The following is a 25,101-nucleotide window of genomic DNA, read 5'->3' as shown; positions in this document are numbered from 1 at the left end:
GGTCAACTTTTCTTACATACTTCTTTATGAGACTGTTTAGTATAAGGTACACTCTATTTTGACCAGTCTCCAAGTGCTCCATGTACAATTTTGCATGCTGTCCCTCCACATAATCTAAAAGTATTACACTTTTCTTATATTGGAAGTAAGATGTCAAACCTGTAATATTCTTCTGAATTATAATCAAACATAAATGTTTTACTACTATGTTGTTTTCCAATGATCATCTAAATACTGAACTAGATACAGATAAGTTCTCCCTCTATGTATATAGGTATGTGCATGTGTACACGTATGCATACATAAATACCACTTTCACAGTACTGTATCCTGGATTTTTTATGCATGTCCTTATTTTCTGGTAAAAAGAGAAGCTTTAATTTTGAGATCAAAATAGGCAGAGGTTAATCTACTCTTCCTCCTCTTTTCTCTTGTGAAATCAATCAAAATATTTTTCACAATAAAAATTAAAGAAGAAATTCTGTACAATTAATTCTTGTTTACACCCTGAATTCAACATGGAAAATCAGAAAAGGACAAGTGGAGCTGAACATTTCTGTAGTTATCAGAATAAAATGCTCTCTTTACCTGTTTATGTCATCTTTTGTCTTGGAAAGTTTGGTATACAATTTCTACTATGAACATGTAAAAGTGCATATTTTTCCAAATCAATCAATTTATTCACTAAACTCACAGCCATAACAAAGAAGTACTCATTGATCAGTAAGCTGGACCTCAATTAATTTTCTATAGCTTTTATACAACTTGGCTTACAATGGTCTCTGAAGACCTTGTTATCATTATATAACAAGACTTAAAAGATCATTAGAGCAATGAGTGATTTGACTATCTGTCTTCACAGTAACTTGAGAAGTAATTTTCTTTCTTACAGTCTTCCTCAAAGCCAAAAAAAATCTTGCAGTGTTTAGCTAGTGAATAAGTGAGTGTGTTTCAAGTTCAGTAAACTTCATATTGTTTACTTATTCTGGAACATTCCTTCCTGTGCAGCTTGTCAACAATATTAGAACATGCTGTCTAGCGTTGACTGATACTTGGTGTGAGTAAACAGGGAAGTAACGTTAGCAGGAAATAAATTACTTAAATGCCTTTTAACCTAGACGGGTGTCCTGGCTTGAGCCAGGATTAAGCCAATTTTTCTTTTCACTGATTTTTTTTTCCTTCAGTAAGCTTTCTTGTAACTAGCAACTGTGTGTTCTGCTAGGCTGATAAGACAGTGGAATGTTTTTCTAACTACTGAGGCTTCAAGGTTACACCTTCACTCCGCCGGCTCAGACACTATGGGGAGATCTCTGACCCCCCCGTGGGAGGCTGAGTTAGACAGACAGCAAAATTGGCCAAAGATATTCCATTCCATATATCTACGTAAGCTCAGAGGAAGGACAGAGATCTTAGAAGACAGCTTCCTCCTTCTTCTCGCCGCTCTCTTCCGTCCATGGCCGGCGTCCGGGGAGGACTCTGCTCATCCATCACCGCCGACCCTTAGGCTCGAGCCCTCCTGACCCTCATAACTCTCCGCTTTCTCCAGCAGCGGCTCCGGGATTTCTCGGGACTCTTGCCAGTTCAGGGGAGTGCTGTGGGAGTTGCTGGGGGTGGGGGGAGGCGAGAGGCTTTTGCCCATATCTGAATATATCTGTATATAATTGTATATATATTTTCTTGTGTGATTCATTAGTGTTTTAATTAAAGCTGTGTAGTTTAGTTTTCAATCCAGCCAAGTCTCTCTCCTTTTCTCTCTCTCCTTCCCTGACTGGGTGGGGGGGGGGAGGGGATCGAGAGCATTGTTGTTGGACCTGAGTCAAACGGTGACAACGGGATAAAGGTTTTTGTTCTGTTTTCTTTTGTTTTGTTACATTTTGTTTTCAAGTGTGACTTTTACTAGAAAATTTTAAGGCCTTCTTTTTATATTTTTTTTCCTCCATTACAAATTATGCATGGTTTTCATAATATTCCTTTTGAATATATATCTAAAATAAATGTAGATGTTCATTTCAAATCCAAATGAAAGCTGACCCCAAGTATTTAATGCTTAATTTATGTCAGCATTATACCTTTGCACGTATTATAAATATTTTGTAGTTTAGTTTTGTAGTTTAGTTCAATTGATATTGAAAGTGAATATGTAAATTAAGTGAAAATTATCTGCAGAAGCAAGGCCACTAAATGCTTAGCAGTTCTGTTAACAAAGAATTTGACTTGAAACATTACCTTTCAATACTTCTCAAATCCAAAAAAGTCTCTCAATTTTTATTTCATTACAAGAATATTTGTCACTTGAGCTTTAGCTGTAACTGCTTTCCTTTATTCTACACATACATTTTTTTCTGGCAATGGTAACAAGCTGAAGATCTCTGAGTATTACATGAAAATGATAGCACAAATTTAACTCAAGTTCCTTTCATTAATTCCTATTGAAAAGCACTTAGCCTTCAAAATGGTATTTCTGTCATGTTGTTGTGTTATAATGTCCTCCTCTCACATTTAGAGCTAATAGATAATAATAGGATGAAAAAAATTAAGTAAGTGAAAAATTCAATTTTATGTGGAGAAAAAATTAGCTGGCATTTTTTAAACTGGACATGGCTTGAATAGGACAAAATTAATTTATGTTTATGATAAATGAAGCTATTTTGTATCCCACAGTTAGTGAAAGAAGCAATATGGAAAAAATAAATCGATGTATAATATGCCTAAAGCCCAGAGCAATAAAACTTTTATGTAGGAAAACTATCTGATCTTTCTTGTTTCATACTAGAATTAAGAGGACTATTCCATTATTAAGAATGGGTGGGACAGTCATTTGAATTTGGAAGCAGAGGGAGGGAAGAGGAATAGTTGTGGTAGCTTATCTAACCAAGAATGATTTAACATGAGAAGCTGGAAATAATAATTTTATTTCCTTCTTAACATGGCACTAGACTACTTTTTGCTTAACACTGTGTAAGGTCTTTCTGAAATGTACTTCACTGTATGAGAATTGAAAAGGATAGGAAAGATGTCAGTAAAAAAATTTTAAAAGGAAAAAAAAAAAAAATAATCCAAATGTGTCCTCAGAAACTCCTCATATCTGAAATTGGCAAGCTATTCTACATTATGACAGAATAAATAAAGACACTTCTATAAGTACAGTGTCCTTATGAAGAGTTAACATGATTTCTTTATAAGGAAGTTACACTTTAAACTCTACTGAGCTGTTCTGAAATGGTGAAACACACATACCTAAGTATAATTAAGTTGTACACTTGAATTTCCTAAAGTTTTATTACAAGCTACCTCATCAAAGGTTACTGGGGAAGGTAAGTACCCATGGTAGAGAGGAGGTAAATGTTTGCAATATATTAATAACTATTTAAAATCAGGAAACTGAAGGTAAGGATAAGAGGTCAGAAAAGTGTAAACAGCAGAGTCCTGCAATCATATTATTCTGTTCAAATTCTTTATAACAGCCTAGAAAAGAAAGTGAGCAGTAAGATAAAAAAGTGTTCTGATTATGCCAACTTCTTCATAATATGAATAAAAGACAAGTCTGTGAAGAAATATGGAAAAAACATAAAATATTAAATTATCTGAAAATTATATTGCAAAAGAAATGTTGTGTAATGGACTTGCCAGAAAATTTTAACATTGCATTTAGGAAGTGATTGTCTCATTGTCACTCAAAAAATCCCTGGCAGTACAATGAATTCTTGCTTGAAAATGTAAGCTTCAGTGAGCAGGAATTATTTAAAAAAACCCAAACAACAACAACAACAAAACCCTTGAAAAACTAAAACAAAAAAAAAACCAACAAAACAAACAAAAATGTTAAGTATGTAAAGTAGTAGGAATCATTAGGAAAAGACTACTGTGATATTTTTTGACATATTATTTTGTTGGCCTTTTAAATATTGAGTCCCCTTTAAAGAGTTAGTTTATAGAGCAGAATAAGTTTCAATATCAAAGACGGTGGTAATAACGGAATGGCTTATGTATGAAGAACAATCAAGTAATCTAGGGTACTGCAGCACTGGAGGAGAACAGCTAAGGACAGCTATGATACAGGGTTACAAAACTGTAAATGGAGCGAACAGGAAAACATATGTATTGCTCTCTCTTATAGCAATAAGAACCAGGGAGGATTAGAAGAAGGTAGGAGGAATTTATTCAATACAAAGAAAGAGTTATTTTCTTTCACCTCCAGTGGCAGAGACTGGACGGCATGCATATTGATCATCAGCATGGTCTCAATTACCGACTGAAATGATCAAAGGAACAGAAACACTTTGAAACTTTCTAAATGCATAGCAACCACATCTGAACTGGGAAGTCCAACACATTAACTTTTGCTAGAGATATGGAAAGAGAGATGTGTGTGGAAAACTTTTTTTTTTTTTTTTTTTTTATTGCCTTATTCTTACTTTATTCCATACACAGCTTCTGGCGATTTTGTATGAAGACAGATTTTAACTGGATAGAAACTTGTTTCATCCCTCTGCAGCTATTTGCATATTCCTTTCCTTTTTTAAAAAACAAACAAACAAACAAACAAACAACTGCTATTAGACTCATCTTTGCCACAATATCTTCAAAATCTTGCAAACACTGGTAATTCATTCATCAATTTGCATTGTATATTCATTAAAATTTGTTTGTTTCACCTGGTCCTAATCAGCTTATTTTATCTTATTTCTGATCTTTAACAATGAAAAAATATAAAAATGCATATATAAGCATAAGTGAGATAATAGAAATGTGATATTTCTGTGCTAGGAAAGCATCTATCAGCAAGGATAATTGGTTTTAGGCTGAAGCCTTGTACATTGTTGCAATAGATCAATATTTAAGAGCTTTATAAGTTTGAGAATGCAAGTATTAGTCTCTTCAAAAATTTTAATGGAAATATGTCACCACTTGGGACAAACTAACAATGTATTTGGAGATTTTAATGTTTAGTTATTGTCTTGAAGTGTGTGACTAAACATAAGGGACGTTGATTGTGGATTTAAAAAAATATATATTTATTTTTAATTCCTCCCAGCCCTAAACACAGATTTTAGAAGGCAATTTTTTTCTTTTTTTTTTTTTGTAGATTATAATTAATACTTTACAGTGAAAAACAATTTTTTCTTCTGATAAACCAGAAAATTAATTTTCCTTTCATGCTTTTGAACATTAGATTAAAATGAAATAAAAAACATAAACAGCTGGTCCACACTCACAGACTCCCCTCATTAGGTCTATAAAATATAACCTTTCAATATCCTTCTAAAATAGTGGAATGCAAAATGTGATGTAACATATAGCATAATTGGAAATTTATTCTCTTCCAGTATTTGAGCTACTCCAAAGAACAGAAACACACTGTGGTAAATCCTATGCAAACAGCAGGCATCAAATAATGTTCATTAAAGGGATGTTAGCATTCTAATGGTTAAATGTCATTTATCTACCATATCTTCCTCAGCTGGACATATCAGTATGCTCATTACCTTGGACCTATGCTGTATCCACTAAATTCCTGGTGGTGATTTCATAGAATCATAGAACCGTTCAAGTTGGAAAAGACCCTTGGGATCACAGAGTTCATCCCTACTCTACAAAGTTCACCCCAAACCATATTCATCAACACCACATCCAAACGACCCTTAAACACATCCAGGAATGGTGACTCAACCACCTCCTTAGGCAGCCTATTCCAGTGTCTGACTCTGTGAATATTCTTTTCCTAATGTCCAGTCTAAACCTCCCCTGTTGCAGCTTGAAACCATTCCCTCTTGTTCTGTTGCTAATCACCTGTGAGAAGAGACCAGCACCAATGTCTCTACAGTGACCTTTCAGGTAGTTGTTGAGACTAATGAGGTCTCCCCTCAGCCTCCTCTTCCTCAGACTAAACATTTCCAGCTCCTTCAAGTGTTCTTCATAAGATTTTTTCGCTAGGCACTTCACCAGCTTTGTTGTCCCTCTTTGTACTCGCCCCAGCACCTCGATATCTCTCTTGAATTGAGGTGCCCAAAACTGGACACAATACTCCAGGTGTGGCCTCACCAGTGCTGAGTACAGGGGGACAATCACCTCTCTGCTTCTGCTGGTCACACTATTTCTAATACAAACCAGGATGCCATTGGCTTTCTTGGCCACCTGGGCACAGTGGGAGCTCATATTAATCTGCTTGTCAAATTGCTGCCTTTCCAGCCACGTTTCCTGAAGTCTGTAATGTTGGATGGGGTTGTTGTAGCCCAAGTGCAGGACCCGGCACTTGGCTTTGTTGAAGCTCATACCATTGACATTAGCCTAACAATCTAATCCATCCAAGTCTCTCTGCAGAGCCTCTCTATCCTCATGCACATCAACACTCCTGTCTAACTTGGTGTCATCTGCAAACCTACTGATGATACACTCTATGTCCTTATCTAGATCATCAATAAAGATGTTAAACACAAATGTTCCCAACACTGAGTCTAAGGAACACCACTTGTGACTGGCCCCAGCTGGATTTGACTCCATTGACTACCACTCTTTGGGCCTGACTCTCCAGCCAGTGCTTGATCCAACAGATTGTATGCTCATCCAGGCCATAAGCAGCCAGTTTTTTTATAAGAGTTCTATGGGGAACAATGTCAAAATTATTCTCTTTCTTATGCAAGGGAGGGAAGGTACCCTTCCATCAGAAATTCAACAGAATACTTTTAACCTGCACGAAATAGATAGGACCACAGCCCAATGAATACCTTGTTCATCTCTTTAAAAATTCTATTATGAGCACTACCTTGTCCACATTGTCATCTTACACAGTCTTCACATAACTTCTGGTAGTTCAAATATGAAGCAAGTAATTCAGAAGCCGGATCTTTATAAAAACTTAAAATGACACAAATTTACACATCTAAACATTGTAATAAAATGCTCACGTCATTACCAGTATTGATTTTTTAACCATTTTATTACAGTCTTCAAAATTTAACCAACCAGCTTTTCAGTAGTCACAAATGTTTCCCCTAATGGTTTCGTCTCAGGAATATGTAACTTATTTCTGTCTCTTTTGGTCATTTTCCCTTATTGTTAATTCTTCTTTAAACCAAATAAATTCTCTTCTCAGTCAAAAAACCTTTGTTTCTATTTATATCCTTGCTTTTCAGCATTCAGAGCATATATGTCAAATTATTTCTTTGGTTTCCTTTGAAGCTTCTTCCACTGGCAATAGGTGATATATAGGTGATATATGTCAGAGTTCTTGTCAGTCTCTGTCTAACTCAATTCACATTGTGGCAATTTTTATAAAATTAGCAAAATTAGTAGATTACACAAGGACAGAATCTTGAAATTGCCATAGAAAGACCAAAAAGAGACAAAAAAAAAATCCTCTTTTGCAGCACTGTACTGGAATTCTTAAAGTTTATAGATTAACACCTATAATCAGTATCATTAATGAACATTTTTTTAGAAAAGAGCACTAGAATTTATATACCTAGGCCCCTTTTGAAAATGGTTTTCTTTTGCCTAGAACACTTCTGAAATCTGGTTTTAATTCTGGTGCCAACAGTCTGCAAGAAAGGGATGATTGAGCCTTAACCTAACAAAATATAACCTCAAAGTAAATGCAACTGCGCAAATTTATACGAGGAGGAGGAAGTGACTATATAGTCATAGTTCTTAAATGCCCTTTCCTGACAAGAAGCCATGTGTTTCTGAAGTAATTATTTCAGCCTTCATCCACAGACTGAGACCTGCTATCTTGCAAGGCTTTTAGAGAAGGAAAGGCAGAAATAAAAATTAGTCCAAAAGTCACTAAGGCTGTGAAGGGATTTAATTCATTTCCTTGAGCATGTTGAAAGAAAAATTATTTGGAAATCATAATTCTCATCCTCCTTCCTGTTTTCTCCCCAGTTTCTTGTTCTGGCCTGTATATCAGAACAAAAGGTAACACTATGCTTTCCATGCACTAAATCTCACTGTTACAATAATGGGTCACTTGAAGAGCTGTTTCTCCCTCACCATCCACTGCCATAGCCTGCATTTGCAGTGGGACACTTTTCCACTGCCTCAGCACGTAACACCTCGTGTCTGTAGCTGACTATCTGTGGCTATGTTTGAAGATCTCCTTGATTCATTCATATAAGCGTGTGGGTCTTTAATAGCGTTTTTTTGATCAACATCTGTGATCTGTACCTCTGTCCCTTCATTTCTCTTTGAGTTTTGTTACCGTTATGGTTTGGGCCTAACTAGACCATGAAGAGCCAGCCACAAGCCACTAACTCACTAATCCACCCACCCACACATACACTGTGGGATGGGAAGGACAAAGGTCAACTAGAAGCTCATGGGTTGAGACAAACGACAAGGAGGGTTTCATGCACCATTTACAGTCATGGGCAAAACAGACTCAACTTGGGGAAAAAGAATAATTTAATATAACACTAGTTAAATGCACACAGGACACAGACAAAGCAAAGAACAGTGCTTAAATATTTTACTCCCACTCCTCCCTTCTTCCTGGGCACAAATTACTTGGGTCCTGATTTCTCAACCTCCCTCCCCCCAACAGCACAGATGAACAGGAAATGGGGTTTAGAGACAGTTCACAGAGCGTTGTTTCCTGCTGCTCTTTCATCCTCAGGGAGGATTCCTTACAGTCGTCCCACGTCTCCCCATGGTGTCCCTCCCATAGGAGAGTCCTTCACAAACCTCTCTGACATGAGTCCTTCCCACATGGTCAGGAGCAAGTTGCTCTAGTGTGGGCTTCCCACAGAGTCATGGGCTGCTTTGCGAGCAGTCACCTCTGCTGGTGCTGGTCCTCCACTACTCCATAATCCACGTCCACAGGCTGAAAGTCCACATTCCCCCCTCCTGGCACCTTCAGGGAATGTTCCATCCTGTTCCTCCATTAATGCAGGGCAACAGCCTGCCATCTCCCCATGGGCTGCTGTGTAAGTTCTGCTCGGGCACTTTCTTCCCTCTTCTTCTTCACAGACCTCAGGATCTTCACCCCAGCACCCACTTTAACCTCTCAGTTCTTTTTGCTTGCTCTTTGCTCTGGTCTTTTTATCAGTTCTTTAATATGCTAATTGCAGAGGAGTATCTATTGTCTCTCTAATGGTTCTGGCCTTGGCCAGGGGAGCTGGTGGAGTTTTTAATAGCTTCTTACAGGAGACACTCCTGCACCCCTCCCCCACTATCAAAACCACACCAGAACTAAACCAGCACAGTTACAGAAAGTAAACACAATGTTTAAGAAGTTCAGCTGCATGTAAAATCCAGAATTATGGGATTCTTATTATTTTAAGCTTCCTTCCTGTGAGTCAAAGAGTATTCACAACTGCCGTAATGGTTAAAAATTGTGAAATAAATAAAAGATCCATTTTACATACAACAAACCCATATTCTGTAATTTTTCTTTATTTTTATCATCATCACACCTTATTTGTTAGTACGGATGTCAGATTTCACATTAATTTCACTATTATAAAGCATACATCCCCTGATACTTATTTTATCATTGCCAATATCTGGTTAGACATCCATTAAAAAATAAATAAATTATTTTTTTAAATTAAATGAAATAATTTTTTTTAGCTTTCTAAATGAATATTAGAATTATTGCATCTAGGCATACTCTATATCACCATAGATCGTGTATGAGTTCACTTAATATAGCCTTGCAAACATTTGCAATAGGCAAGTTTGTTCAGTTCTAGTAGATGCAGGAAATTTTGGGCTGTTTATTGTGATGCAGTTATGACCTACTACCATTTATTTTATTATTTTTTTTTTTCAGTGCAGAGCTGTAAGATCTTCACTAAAACAAGAAGAGAGATGTCCTTTAGAGAACCGCATAGAAATTGTGTTATTTTAGTATTTTGTCAACAGCTTGCCAAAAGATTGTGGCACAGTGTAAGGGTTCAAAACCAAAATAAAGGGGAGTTCGAGTGGTTAACTGCTCCCCCTTACGCTTTACTTTCTACCTGTCGGAACGCCCCCCCACAGGCAGTACACACTCCAGCTCAAAAAGGGAATGTGGACACTGAGTGAGAGGTTTATAGGTGCTGATACTTTATAAACAAAACAGAGGAGTACAAATATATAACCATAATGCAAGCCACTGATAGGGTGCAAAGGATGGGAAGAAGATTGTTATGATGAAGAGGTGATTTAGAGTGCATTGCAGTTCCCCACCATTGGGGTCACCGTTGTGCGTGTGAGAATGGGGAGTGAACTCTATAGAAAGATAGGAAAGCAGGGAAGATTTGGTGGATGGGGTTCTTACATTCCTAGGGCATTGAAGGTAGCAGTAGTGATGGCTCCTGGGCTGGAGGGCAGCAGATATACACCACACGGGCAGCAGACATGCATCATATAGGCGGCAGCGATGCGGCAGCTCCTTTGGGGTGGTGGTTCCCTGTTTGGTTGGCTCCAGCACGATGCTGCTCCTTGCTTGGCTGGGCTCAGCTCAGCCAGGCTCAGCTGGGCTCCAGCATGGTACTGCTCCCAGCTCGGCTGCTGCTGCAGCTGCAGGCAGAGGCACAGTGCGGACCCAGCTCAGGCAGCTCCTCCGTTCTTCTCTGGAAGCAGGCAGAGGTGTCAGCTCTCTGTTCTTAAAAGAACAGTTAGATTTCAGCCTTTATTTCACCCCTCGGGTCCCACAACAATATGGCAGGCAGTAGTCTTCCAAATGACAGGATTAACATGGTAGCATGCTGTAGGCTACCAGTGGTTTCCACTCTCATTTCGACAGAGGCAGAAGCCACCCCCCATGCTGTCCGGTGGCTTCTCTTCAGGTTAGAGTGGCCCACGACATCATTTCAGGTGCCACAATACATTATCTCATCTGCATGCCAGCCCTGACTCAGCCAATCTTGAGTCCTGGGGCAAAGCAGAACACGCACAGGCTGGCAGGCAGACTCCTTCCACAAGAAGCCAGCGCCGCAGGTCTTGAACGGTGCCTGGTGCCACAGGCACCATGCAGGAGCAGCATCCATAAGATTAAATAGTTTTATGGGTGACATATTTTTTGCGGTAAGGGGCATAACCCTTATGCACAGACACTCGATGAGGAAAGGGCAAAGAGAGAGCTGTGACTACATCCATTAATTAGGTATTGAAAGATTGGAAATGGTAAGGGTTGTAGTTTCACAAGTTTGTGCACATTAGTAGGGCAGAAAATAAATTATCAAAATGCCTCTCTTCCTTGACAAGAAGGACATTGGACAGAATTAGATTTACTCTCCATGCATATCTTACACCCTTATTCTAATTACTAGCTGCCTTATGCTCCTAGAAGAACAAAACCTGCATATGAAGTGTACCGTGTGACAAGCACAAATTTGAGACTTTACCAAATATTCTTTCTTCTGCTTTCTTTTAAGAGGAAGCTTTAGCTTGCAAGAGTCTAGGAGAAAACTTTCCCTGAACAGAGGACTTGTCTTTCAGACTCGGTCCCTTGCTTCCCTGAATCAGTTTTTGGTAGTGTTTTGCTTCCCTTAAGCCTGCTTTTGAATCTTCTCTGTATTAGTATCAACATAAGCAAATGGGAGGAAAGCATGGAAGATGCTTTTTCCACTCTATACTCATTTGCTGCTGCAACTTTGAAAAGAGATATTAAGGAAAGGAGGACAAGAATCATAATTCATATATACACACACCTCTTTCTGTTAGAAAAGTGCTATAAAGGCAGGAATATTTCACTCAGGGAAATAGGAAAGCCCCTTTAAATTAAACAGCACTATCTGGAGAACAGCATTTATATAATTATGGTATTAATATGTTCATTGTTTTAAATTAGAAAAAAATTACTAGAGAATCCAAGTACTAGTGCTGTACACATCAATTGCCCCCATTTATTTTTACATTATGTCTCTGCTGGAGATCTCAAATGCACTATGATTTCAAATAAGTTCATGCTAATACAGAGTTGCAGAAGGTTTCAACATTATGCATGTGTGATTGGCTACCTCACATTTTACAAAAGAAGTCTAACTGAAGCAGATCCAAATTAAAAAGGATTTGTTAGGTTCTTGTAAAAGCATGATTAATGGCTACCTTATCCTCACCCTAAAGCTTGATGTGGGTTAGAATGCAGAATAGAAATCAAGATCATCCCATAATAGTGATGCAGCAATAAAGATAAGCTATGTATATGAACTGATGTTAGCTGATACAGTATAATATGCTTCATATGTATACTTTTGAGAAGAAACAATTTGCTAACAATACCTAATAAAAAATGGTTGCTCTGTACCTTATTAATTAAAACAGAAAGCCCAAGTGAATCCCACTACATGGTGAGAAAAATAATGTTAAAGAAAAAACAAAATGGTATAGTAGAACAATTGTTAATATTGTCAAGGGCTAGCAGACTGACACTAGTACTATGAAAGTATTAGTTAATACAAAAGCAGAGTAAGCAAAATTTTGTATTAGAATAGACACTTCAAACTAGAGTGGTGTATTTTGAGGTACAGGAGATGCACCTGACAGATAATCCTCTCAGTTTTGGTTTAGGACTACACAGTATCATTAGTATGAGTAGCTAATCATCAAATAGAAGGACTGCATCATGTCCTGTCCAGTCTAACGGAAACATATAGTTTGTTATGCGTGATCCCAAGAGGCTACAATCAGAAAAAAAAAAAAAAAACAAACAAACATAACTGTGTAATATGGTGTAAAATTTGAAATCTTCAGAGGTACAGTCAAATAAAAAGAGAGCTCTGAGCATGTCTTAATTTCATTTTAAGGAGCTAGACAGCTTAAGATCACTGTACCATGGATAGTACAAGTGTAAAGTGTAGCACAAGCTATAACAGTATAGAAATTACTTCTTATATTATCAATTTAAATCTGGGGAAGAAAGTCAGAGCTGTAGTACATACCCCTTACACCAATTCCAATCAGCTTTCCTGAATTTGTAAGGTCATTTTAATTGGATAAGACACTGATTCAGCAATGAGCCAACCCATAGCCTGAGTTTACACTATATCGTGCTATATAAGAGATGCCTCCAAAATACTGAAGCATGGAAGGGAATTTATCAATGTCACCAGTGAAGAATGTAAATGTGTGAGTGGCTGTGCATGTATACTCAGTAAATAAGTAGACAAAGCATATACTGAGTGTACTGTATTGTAAAGCTCCCAATTTCTGCTGAACAGTGAAGAAGATAATTTCTTATTCTGGGAATGCAGGTGTTTGGGTAAATCCAGTGATTTTAACATCTACTGAAATAATTAAACCTATTGACAAAAATACATCTTTTCCCAAAACTCATACTTGAAAAGAAAAAATATGCCCCAGCAAAGGAAATTTTTTTGTTTGCTTGCTTGTTTGGGTTTTTTTTTTGTTTGTTTTTAATTAAAGCAGAATTACTCAGGTTTAATGATAACTGTAATATCTCCCTGTGAATGGCAAGGGGGGTTTGCTTTCATTGATTATTCTTTCCCTCTAAGAAAGGAATAATTACATGTCCTTTTATGGGGAATGTCATGATACTGCATAGTGAGATAAAGAAGGAATAAACCAGGACAAGAAAAAAATTGTTGAGACTGTACTGTTTAAAAAAGCTGCCTTGAATCTTTATTGTGTATTTAAAGAAGAAGGAGGTTTTATTTCAAGACTTATGTACAGGAAATCTTATATATGATGCAATTGATTTGCATACCAAGACAAACATCTATAAAGTTTTCTTTAAGAGTGATATGGACTGTGTGGTGTGTGCTGGGTACTTAAATAACTTTCAAAATTACCATAGAATAATAGAATTATAGAATGGTTAGAGTTGGAAGGGACCTTACAGATCATCTAGTTTTAAAACCCCCTGCATAGGCAGGGAGACCTTCCACTAGACCAGGTTGCTCAAAGCCCCATCCAACCTGGCCTTGAACAGTCCGAGGAAGGGGCATCCACAACTTCCCTGGCAGCCTGTGCCAGTGTCTCACCACCTTCACATTCAATAATTTATTTCTAATGTCTAGCCTACATTTACCTTTTTCCAATTTAAAGCAATTATACCTTGTTCTTTTACTACATGTCCTGAAAAAAGTCACTCCTCAGCATTCCTGTAGAACCCCTTCAGGTAAGGAAGGCCTCTATAATATTTCCCCAGAATCTTCTCTTCTCCTGGTTGAACAACCTCAACTCTCAGCCTGTCTTCACTTAAAGGGTGCTCCAGCTCTCCGATTATCTTCCTGGCTCTCTTCTAGACTCGCTCCAACAGCTCCATGTCCTTCCTGTGCTGAGGACTCTAGAACTGGGCACTGTACTCCAGGTTGGGGTCTCACAAGAGTGGAGTAAAGGGGGAGAATCACCTCCCTCCACCTGGTGGTTGTGCTTATTTTGATGCAGCTCAGGATATAGTTGGCTTTCTGGGCTGCAAGCACATATTGCTGGCTCATGTTGACCTTCTCATCGACCAACACCCCCAAGCCCTTCTCTCAAATATGCTAAACAGTGCCAGTCCCAGTGCTGACTCCTGAGGTATACCACTCACTGCTGATCTCCACTTGGATATCAAGCTGTTAACACATCTCTTTGAGTGTCACCATCCAGCCAATCCCTTGTCCACTGAGTGGTCCACCCATCATGCCCATGACCCTCCAATTTAGACACAAGGAAGCCATGTGGGACAGTGTGGGACAAGTCCAGGTAGATGACAACAGTTTCTCTTTCCTTATCTAGCAATGCTGTAATCTCGTCATAGAAGGCCACCAAATTTGTCAGGCGTGATTTGCCCCAGGTGAAGTCATGTCGGCTGTCACCAATCACCTCCTTATTTACCGTTTGCCTTAGTATGGTTTCAAGGAGGATCTGCTCCATGATTAAGCCAGGCACAGTGGTCATGGTTACTGGTATGCAGTTTCCCCAGTCTTCTTGCTTTTTTGAAAACAGGGGTTATGTTTTCTGTTTTCCATTTTCCAATTAGTAGGAACTTCATGGGACTGCAACAGTTTCTTAAATGTGATGTGTAGCCACTTAGCAACTACTTTTACCAGTTCCCTCAAGACCCACATTTGGATCTTGTCAGGTCCTATGGAGTTGTGTACCTTCAGGTTTCTTGGGTGGTCTCCAACTTTACTTACTCCTACTGTGGGTGGTTCTTTGCTTTCCTAGTCCCTAACTTTGCCTGCAGTGGCTTGGGCAGTGAGCCTTGAGTACCTGTCCATGAAGACAGAGGTAAAAAAGTCACTGAGTGTTTCAGCCTTCTCCATACCATGGGTAATAAGGTTTCCTGCTTCACTCTAGAGAGGGCTCACATTTTCCCTAGTCTTCCTTTTGTCACTGACCTACATACAGAAGATTTTCTTGTTGCCCTTGATGTCCCTGGACAGATTTAATTCTATAATTAAGAGCTTTAGCTTTTCTAACCTGAATCCTGGCTTGGATAATTTATACATATTCCTCTCAGGCTGCCTGTCCTTGCTTCCACCCTCTGTAGGTTTCCCTTCTATGTCTGAATTTGTCCATGAGCTCCTTGTTCACCTCTGTAGGCCTCTTGGCATTTTTGCTTGAGTTCCAGTCTGTTTGGATGTGTCGCTCCTGAGCTTTGAGGAAGATACTCTTGAATATTAATCAGCTTACTTTGGCTCCTCTTCCTTCTTGGGCTTTATCCCATGGTACTTTACCAGTCAGGTCCCTGAAGAAGTCAAAGTTTGCTCTCCTGAAACCCAGTGTAGCAAGCTTGCTGTGTACCCTCCTTGCTGCCCTAAGAATCTTCAACTCCACCATTTCATGGTCACTGCAGCCAAGACTGCCCTTGAGCTTCACATTCCTGGGCAGTCCACCTTCTTGGTGGGAACAAGGTCCAGTCTATCACCCCTTCTCATTGGCTCCTCTGTCACTTGGAGAAGGAAGTTATCATCAACATATTCCAGGAACCTCCCGGACTGATTATACCCTACTATGTTGTCCTTCAAACAGGTATCAATGTGGTTGAAATCTCCCATGAGGACCAGGGATTGTGAATGTGAAGCTACTCCTGTCTGTTTATAAAGGGCCTCTCCTTATCTTCCCTGCCTGTCCTTCCTGTGAGATTATGTGAGAGTTTAATAAGAAAGTATTACTCAGCTAAGCTCTCGTATGGATCAAGTTTATTGTTTTTCTTTGTGCAGGATTTTTTTTAGGATAAAAATATTATTAATCAATACAGTGATTTTTTACTCAGTACTATCCAAACTATCATAGATAATTTCAGCCATGAGTTTAGTCCAGGATATATTATTACTACTTAAACATGCCAAGGAACATGCATCTTTCACTCTTTTTCTGATTCCTTTCGTCAAGTATGTGCTTTAATTTTGCCTATTTATTCCATCATAAGGAGTGAGCAAATGAAACATAAAATGTAAAACAATAAAGGGGAAAGAGACACTTTCTTTACCTTTCTGATTTCATGGACTACTAAATATTTAAAAGAAAAACATGAAAATCAGATAAAATCAGAGAAAATAAGGAATATATTTCCAGGTTTGAGAATTGTGAGCAGTATGTCACAGCAGCTACACAGTGTTTTAATATCAGTTCCTTAAGTGGTAGTTCAATTGCCAAGCAGCACAGCTTTCATACATCTGCATCTGTGGTAAAAAGACCAGATGAGTACAAACAGAAATAGAAAGCTTGAAAACAAACCAAACAAACAAACAAACAAACAAAACCCACAAAAAACCCAAAACAAAACAAAAAAAGGAAGTAAAAAGAAAAAAAGGTCTTGATTCTCATTCCACGTTTTAATAATACTATCAAGCTCAGTTTTGAAATGGATTGGTTGTCCAAGCAGGTGCCCTAAAGGTGCCATCAGGCATCTGAATGCCAGCCTGTGTTTGAAAGCGTGCTGGCCTGGTAGCCATTAATTGGCAAACTGTGAGGGTCCAATATTGTGTGCATGAAAATTAAACTTCATTCTGAGCACCTCCCAGTAAGAACAGCAGAGGGAGCTGTCAATCTTCGCAGAACAGAGACATACATCAGCCAATACAAGGGATGGGCACATGGGCCCATGACAGTAGTCACTGCTAGAGTGTTACACAGGGCTTGGTGAGATGTGTGTAAACTATCCACATACACAGTTAAATGTGGAGTTCCATGATTTCGTAGCTTGACCACTAGTGGCAAACCAAACCACATAGTCTAAAATCAGCCTGAATTTATCGTTTATCTACTCTAAGTGTAGTCATTTTCCTTTGAAGTCTAGCTGCTTTTTTAATTTTAATATAACTTAATTAATGATTTTTTTTTTTTAATCTATTTATCTTCTCTTTATTTTTTCTTGGTATTGCTAACTCTGTTCAATTTCCCTTTGGCTGTATGTTGCTGGCTTGCAAAGCTATATATATCCTAATAATATTGGATTCTCCATATATCGTGATTGTAAGAACAACTAAAGGAATACAAAATGTGAGCAAAAATTGCATCAGAACTAGGAAAAAAAAAAAAAAAGAAAAAAAAAAAAAAAAAAGCCCAACTTGTTCCAGTCATGAACTACATGTGAAGAAGTTAGCAGGGAATGGCTTCTTAAAATTATTTTTTCTACCAATTAAATATCTTTATTCCTTCCACCTTTTCTCCAGCAGCAACCTAGGCTAGAAAGTTTTATTAAGTGAGAGTACTGTGCCATTGTGTGGTGTTTCAGTTGCAGAGGTTTTAAGCTTTGCACAAAGATCACTAAATGGTAAAAGACAGATTTATTCAGTGGCAGCTCAACACTACTTTAGATGTGGTACAAATCACCTCTGTCTTCAGTTGACTGCTAATATGCCCATGGCAAATCTTTTTAAATCAAGCTTAGCGGTAAAGTACATGATAAAAAAACTAAGTAAGTATTAAATTAAATAAAGTTATCCCACAAATAAAAGATTCTACATGAATTGGAAAATATATTTTAAATCAATGCTAACATTTATTTGAAAAAAATACTAAGATTACATGTAACTCTTTTCTAAAGAACATAAGGAGTTTTTAGAAATAATCATAAGTTTGAACTATCATAGCTGGTGGGCAAATGTTAACACAGTAACCAAAAAGTAAGGCTTAAAAAGACCATGAACAGTTGCAAAAACTAAATAGGAAAATATTAATTTTATCTTTTCTGTATCACAGTCTCTAATCTTCATTTTACTAAACTTTTTCAGATTTTAGGATTTTTATTTTTTTTTTTAAAGCTAAGGACTGATATGTAGCTTATATTGGCAGATGTGCATGCTTAATCTAATTTCATATATTGCTAATCTCTCATTTAACATAAAAAATGAAAAGAGAAAATAAAATAAAGGATTTTTCTCTCCTGTTTTTTCTTCTGTCCATTTCAGTGATTCAGTTTGACTTTTTTGTTGTTGTTTTATTGTGCAATTTGCCTCAACTTGGGTATCTATTCAGAACAGCAAGGGATGAACAATTAGAAAATTATATCTTATGCACTCGGGGGAGAAATTGTAGGGAAGGCATGAGATTTAATTTCTGTATTTCAGGTTTCTTTAAATTGGATGTTTGATCTGCATTTCTCTCAAGAGAGCAGAACCCTTCACATACATAATCTATTATTCAGAATAAATACAAAAAGAGGAAAGAAAAACAACAAGCCAAACACACAAACTAAAACAGACACAATATTACGAGCTTTCTCAGGTAATGTTACCAACGTAGCCACAAAACTCTCCCTGTTTTTCCAGTGTCATCTGACTGGGGATAAACACAGGCATAAATATTTGAATGTATATATACCTTGCCAAGGGAGACTTGCTTATATTGTGCATTTATGTCTTGATAAAAATGTTGTAAAATTGTTTCTAAAAATAAACCAAACGAAAGTATTTCTTAACTATGGGAGACACTAGTCTCAGAATACAGAAACAAATAGGGTTCTCTAACCTTATGGCTTCTTTGCAGCTTAACTCACATCTACTTTTGGCTTCTCAACCTAAACACTTTCTATCTCTTTAAGTTCTTTAAGAAAGGAAAAATATAACATGGACTTTGTTCAAGTTTCATGTCAAAGTAAAGGGACAGGTGAAAATCTGTGTACTTATTCACAGAAACACTTTTGCTCAGAGCTCCGGAGAGTGCCATTTTTGCACTTACCAGCTTTAGACTTTCAGGTAACCTAGACTGCATCTTTCTTTCTTTCTTTCTTTCTTTCTTTCTTTCTTTCTTTCTTTCTTTCTTTCTTTCTTTCTTTCTTTCTTTCTTTCTTTCTTTCTTTCTTTCTTTCTTTCTTTCTTTCTTTCTTTCTTTCTTTCTTTCTTTCTTTCTTTCTTTCTTTCTTTCTTTCTTTCTTTCTTTCTTTCTTTCTTTCTTTCTTTCTTTCTTTCTTTCTTTCTTTCTTTCTTTCTTTCTTTCTTCTTTCTTTCTTTCTTTCTTTCTTTCTTTCTTTCTTTCTCTCTTTCTTCTTTCTTTCTCTCTTTCTTTCTTTCTTTCTTTCTTTTCTTTCTTTCTTTCTTTCTTCTTTCTTTCTTCTCTTTCTTCTTTCTTTCTCTCTTTCTTTCTTTCTTTCTTTCTTTCTTTCTTTCTTTCTTTCTCTTCTTTCTTTCTTTCTTTCTTTCTTTTCTTTCTTTCTTTCTTTCTTTCTTTCTTTCTTTCTTTCTTTCTTTCTTTCTTTCTTTCTTTCTTTCTTTCTTTCTTCTTTCTTTCTTTCTTTCTTTCTTTCTTTCTTTCTTTTTTCTTCTTTCTTTCTTCTTCTTTCTTTCTTTCTTTCTTTCTTTCTTTCTTTCTTTCTTTCTTTCTTTCTTTCTTTCTTTCTTTCTTTCTTTCTTTCTTCTTTCTTTTCTTCTTTCTTTCTTTCTTTCTTTCTTTCTTTCTTTCTTTCTTTCTTTCTTTCTTTCTTTCTTTCTTTCTTTCTTTCTTTCTTTCTTTCTTTCTTGTTTTCCAAAATATTTTACTGGAAATCTATGTGTATTGTGACAATCTCTCAACAGAACAAAAACACAACACAAAAGAACAGGAAGATCATCTAGGAAGCATTTTCTTGAGATATATTTTCAACCTACTGGGAACCTGGAGGATTGATAATAGTACTCTTGGGGACTTTCACACTGATCTGATACCTCACACTGATGTGCATCTGCATCCACACAGAACAATGAGACAACTGTCCTTATGATGTGACACAAGTCTTCTCTCACAAGTGATAGTTGTTGGTGGTGTTGGTTGTAGGTCCAGAAATAGCAGTTGTGAGAGACAGAACAAGGACATGCAGAGGCTGTTCTTTCCAGAACCCTTGAGATATCTTGGGAAAGTAGTGTTTTCTGATACTATGTTGCCTTCTCAGATTAGAGATGTTTTATTTAGTGTAATTCTCAGTGAGACATCCTGGATAAAGAAATGGTATTTTTTAGGGATTTAGGGGTATTCTAAGCACCCTAGTTACACACCTATGTATCTATGATCATCTTGAGGAAGATAAAACCTTTGGGAGTAGGATTAAATTGCTTCTTTCTTCATGGGGAAATCCTTCCTGAACATTTCTGGAGGAAAAAAAAAACAAACAAAGAAACAAAAAAAAAACATTTCCTCTCCTCAGTTTCACTACTGATAAAATGTATAGCAGAGGAGAAAGACATAACTTTTGGATCCTAATCAGAAAGGTGGGTGAGTATCTGAAATATAAATTCATCTCAGTTTTGACACAACATGAAAAGCTCTCCATATTGGATAGAAGACTTTTCCTAGACAGACTACTAAGCAATTTAAACTTTCTATTATTTACACACTTGCATAATATAGTGTTCCTTTTTATAAGATTTTCATAAAGAAAATCTACATAATCAAACAGCCAATTTTTAAGCTATAATATTACCTTTTCAGAAATGTCCTTTTTCAAATAATTGCTTGCATCAGAAATGAAATTACTGCAACTGTCCACAGAACTTTTTCTACAAACAGTGAAAAAGCTTATTGTGTCAGTAATAGCATTAAAACTTTGCTATTGTTTTTACTGTCTAGAGATCTTCTTAAACCATCATTACACTTGTGAAATTGCAGCATTTGTGCACAATTCTAACTACAAAAATATTTTCCTTCAAGACGTTTTTAGTATCATCTCATCTTTTTAAGCTGATCACTTTTATTTCACAATAAAGGAAATTCAAGGAGTATTAATGAAATCAGGAGTGGACAATAGGCAGAGACACAATATTCATGTACTGGTCTATAATTTGAGATATGTTTTCTGTTATCCTTTCCACTACAGTCTTTTTATGTGTTGTTGTAGATGTATTTTGGTTCAAAAGTGCTTGGTGAGACTTGGAGGTTTCAGACCCCTTTAACAGCAGGTTCTTAATCTCTTTCCTTCTTCTTATGAATTCTAAAATTATATTAACCTTTGATTTTTATTTACAGTATTTTCCTTATAGGTCTGCTATGAAAATAAACTTAAAGAATGGACTGAGCTTGGTCAGGCAATATGAAGAGGTACGGAAGTCCTTTATCTTCAACTACGCAGTTACTTCAATATTAACTATTTTATGAATGCGTGCAAATTATGGAGACACCTTAAAAAGAAAAGGAACATTCATTGTCATTACAGTTCATGTTAGTTTTATTGTGCAACAGCCATTTAAGCAAATAATACTGTCCTTAACTCATAGTGATTCAAATTATTTGCTAACACATGTTCTGGCTTAAAATATTGTTTCCAACTAATCTCAGAATAAGGAATTTTGTGTCAAAATAGCTACAGCCACACAGTGACTTTCATCTGAGGTCCCTAGCCATGATGCATTGACAAAGGCCACTTAGAAATGTGACAGCTCTTTGATTTTTTAATTTCACAATGGTAGTGGAGATTCAAACAAAATACACTGTTCATTCAGCATCTCTGTTTCTCCCAGCTTACATTTACTTACATAAACAAATGGAATTTTGATCCTACAGAAGAACCTTTAACCACAATATCAGATGCTGTAAATCAATGTTACTGATATGAGTGCCAAGATACAGATACTTTTAGAAGTAATTTGTCCAAAATGATAAGAAACTTTTTCCTTTTTTAATATTTTTTTAAAAATACAATTTAGAAATATCACAGGAAGTAGTATGACTTTCTATAAGCTGGATAAAACTGGACTTCCTTTGCTTTGTTTGAAAAAGTGACCAGTATTTGGACTGTGATGGGTGTCCTAAGTTTCAACAACAAAGACAATTTTTTTGTCACAGTGCTCTTCCGTGATTCCATCACTACTCTATTCCGGGCGACTTTACTACTAGGAATTTTTTATTTTTATTTTATTTTATTTTATTTTATTTATTTTTTCCTTCTCTTTAATTTTTGTTTCAAACAGTTCTAGAGCATTGTCCTGGTTTGAGCCAGGATGAAGCCAAATTCCCTTTTACTGAGGTTTTTGTTTTGTTTTGTTTTGTTTCCTTCACTAATCTCTCTTTTAACTAGCAGTAAGCATTCCAGCTAGGACTGATTATGCTGGGATATTTTGTTACTGCTGGGACTCCAAGGTCTCATGTTTACTCTGCCAGCTCAGGCACTACTGGGAGATCTATGACCCGTCCCCCCATGGGAGGCTGAGTTAGACAGACAGCAAAACTGGCCAAAGATATTCCGTTCCATATATCTACGTAAACTCAGAGGAGGGTCAGAGATCACAGAAGACAACTTCCTGCTTCTTTTTCCCATTTCTTCCACCCATGGCCAGCATCCAGGGACAACTCCACCCATCACCATTGACCCCCAGGCTCGAGCCCTCCTGACCCTCATCACTCTGTGCTCTTTCCTGCAGTGCTCCAAGACTTTTCAGGACTGTTCGCAGCTCAGGAGAGTGACATGGGAGTTGTTGGGGGTGGGGAGAGGCAATAAGGGTTTGCACACTCTTGAACACATTTGTATCTAATTGTACATATTTTCTTTTATAATTAGTGTTCAATTAAAGCTGTGTAGTTTGGTTTTCAATCCAGAGTTTCTCTCATTCTCTCTCTCTTTCCCTACCTGGGTGGGAGGTGGAAGGGATGGAGAATTTTATTGTCTCTGGTTTAACTGCCAATCCTGAGTCAAACCATGACAAGCATTTTAAATCTTGGAGCAAAAACAAATTAATTAAAGCAGTTAGAAGTGCTAGTATAATAATATACTGCTAAGTAGTATATTAAGTTTGTAATAAGCTACCATCTATATAATCTATCATTTGGGAAAAAAACCCAAAACAACAAAAAAAACCCTACAAACATTTTTTGAAAGCTCTTCAATTAATACTAGAGATTCATAAGTTGAAAAAAAACCTAAAAACTGGTGGTTCAGCCTGTAAATCTCAATGTTATCCACATGTGAATGGCTATAAAATGATGAATAAATGTGATTGAAGAACTTGCTGTAGGAGGTGCATAAATCATCTGCTCTGACTTGGTTCTTGTTGCATTATACATTTATAACACAGAGAAGCAAGAATCTGCAAACACTAGCAATTCCTTTCTCTTCTGAGTTTTTCACACACTGTATATATATGAAAGTGGTGTTCATATCTGAGGATTGTATCTGCTTAGAACTTTATGTATCCTATTAATTATGTCGTATTAATTATACTATAGTTAATTTGTTTTATAGAAAGAAACAATCTTTAGAATAAGTTTTCCTGTACTGTTTAATGAGACAAACAGAAATATATTTGTTCAACTTTCAAATTACACCTTTTCTGCATATTTAAATAAGGTCTCTCTTTTGCAGTCACTTGTCACATTTTCCTATAGTTCTCTATCCAGATGGACTCATCAGTAAGTGGCAATGGGAGCTTGATCAGTCTTGGCAAATTTAAAATACACCTGTAAAACACCCCACAATTCAAGTGACCAACTCAAATAAATTCAGATTTGAAATGAGAGTTTGACTTGAAAGTACCTAGTTGTAGTGTGGAATATTTATTAAAGAAATTATAAAAGAAGCTTTTACACTTGGATGCATGCTGCCTGCATCAGAACAAGAGGAGTGGAATCCAAAACTTAACGCTAATATTTATGAGCTGAAACATTCTTTTACCATTTAGAAAGAGAAACAACTGAGGACCTGTGAAAAGAGAGAGAACTGTAGGTTCTATTTAACTTCCTACTGGATTTCGGTTTGAAATGACTGAATAATGAGAGGATTAAAGCAAGAGCATTCAGGAGTTAACATTTTGGATAGAGACAACTTGAAGTGCAAAACTGAACACAATATACAGTTAATTTTTTGCTATTGTCTTCCAGCTCAATTTTTGAACATTATTTTACCAGTTGCAGAGGCAACTAAACATTAAAAATACTAATTTCTAGTATATCTGATTAAATAGTAGAAAAAATACATTTTATTAACACCTATAATTAATATACAATTAAAACTACTTCTGAATACAACTTCAAAATTATTACTTTGCATAATAGTGTATTCTTTAACATTTTTTTTTCTTTCTTTCCTGGAGTTTATTCTTAAAATGAAGAGCATACATCACTTTGGCAATACTGCTTCCAGTTAAATTGTTCCAGTTTTAAGAAGCTAAATAAACTTTAAATATGTTTATGTCCTCTTCTGGGTTTTGAATTGGTTTTGTTGTTGTTTTGTTCTGGGTTTTTTGCCTTCTTTTCTTTGTTTTCTTCTTTTGGCTCTACATAAGCCTTGATAAAGCATCTGTCAGAACAACTGTAGCATGTCTCCGCATTGATAGGAGCTGAAGGACCCTGTGTTTGTTAAGAGAGGAAGTTTTTACTCAAAGCTTAGTGCAAAAATTAGCCTGTCCTTCCAGAAGTCTCAATCACCCCCCCAAAAAACCTTATAAAGTCTTATGGAGTTTCATCATTCATAGGCATATGTTCTGCAATATGGTCAGAATAAGAATGAAACAAGTGCAGCTGAACTGGATTAAAACATGAACAGCCACACAAAGAAAACATATAAAAGGCTCCACATAAATAAATCAAAATGTATTCTGGAAAAGAGAACAACTAAGAAAGCAGGGGTCTCGGTTCCACTGTATAGACTATTGAATGTATGATAACAGACAGGGAGAAACTGAATAGCAGGCAAAGATCAAATGTTATGGAAAAATGAGATAAGATATGAACTGAGAATTTTCAATGACCAGCATTGTATGCATGAAAAAGTAAGTACACATTACCTGTGATGGAACTAGACAATCAGATTTATTCAGGACAGAG

This window comes from Apus apus, chromosome Z, assembly GCF_020740795.1.
Source record: "Apus apus isolate bApuApu2 chromosome Z, bApuApu2.pri.cur, whole genome shotgun sequence".
Lineage (NCBI taxonomy): Eukaryota > Metazoa > Chordata > Aves > Apodiformes > Apodidae > Apus > Apus apus.
This window is presented reverse-complemented; position numbering follows the sequence as displayed.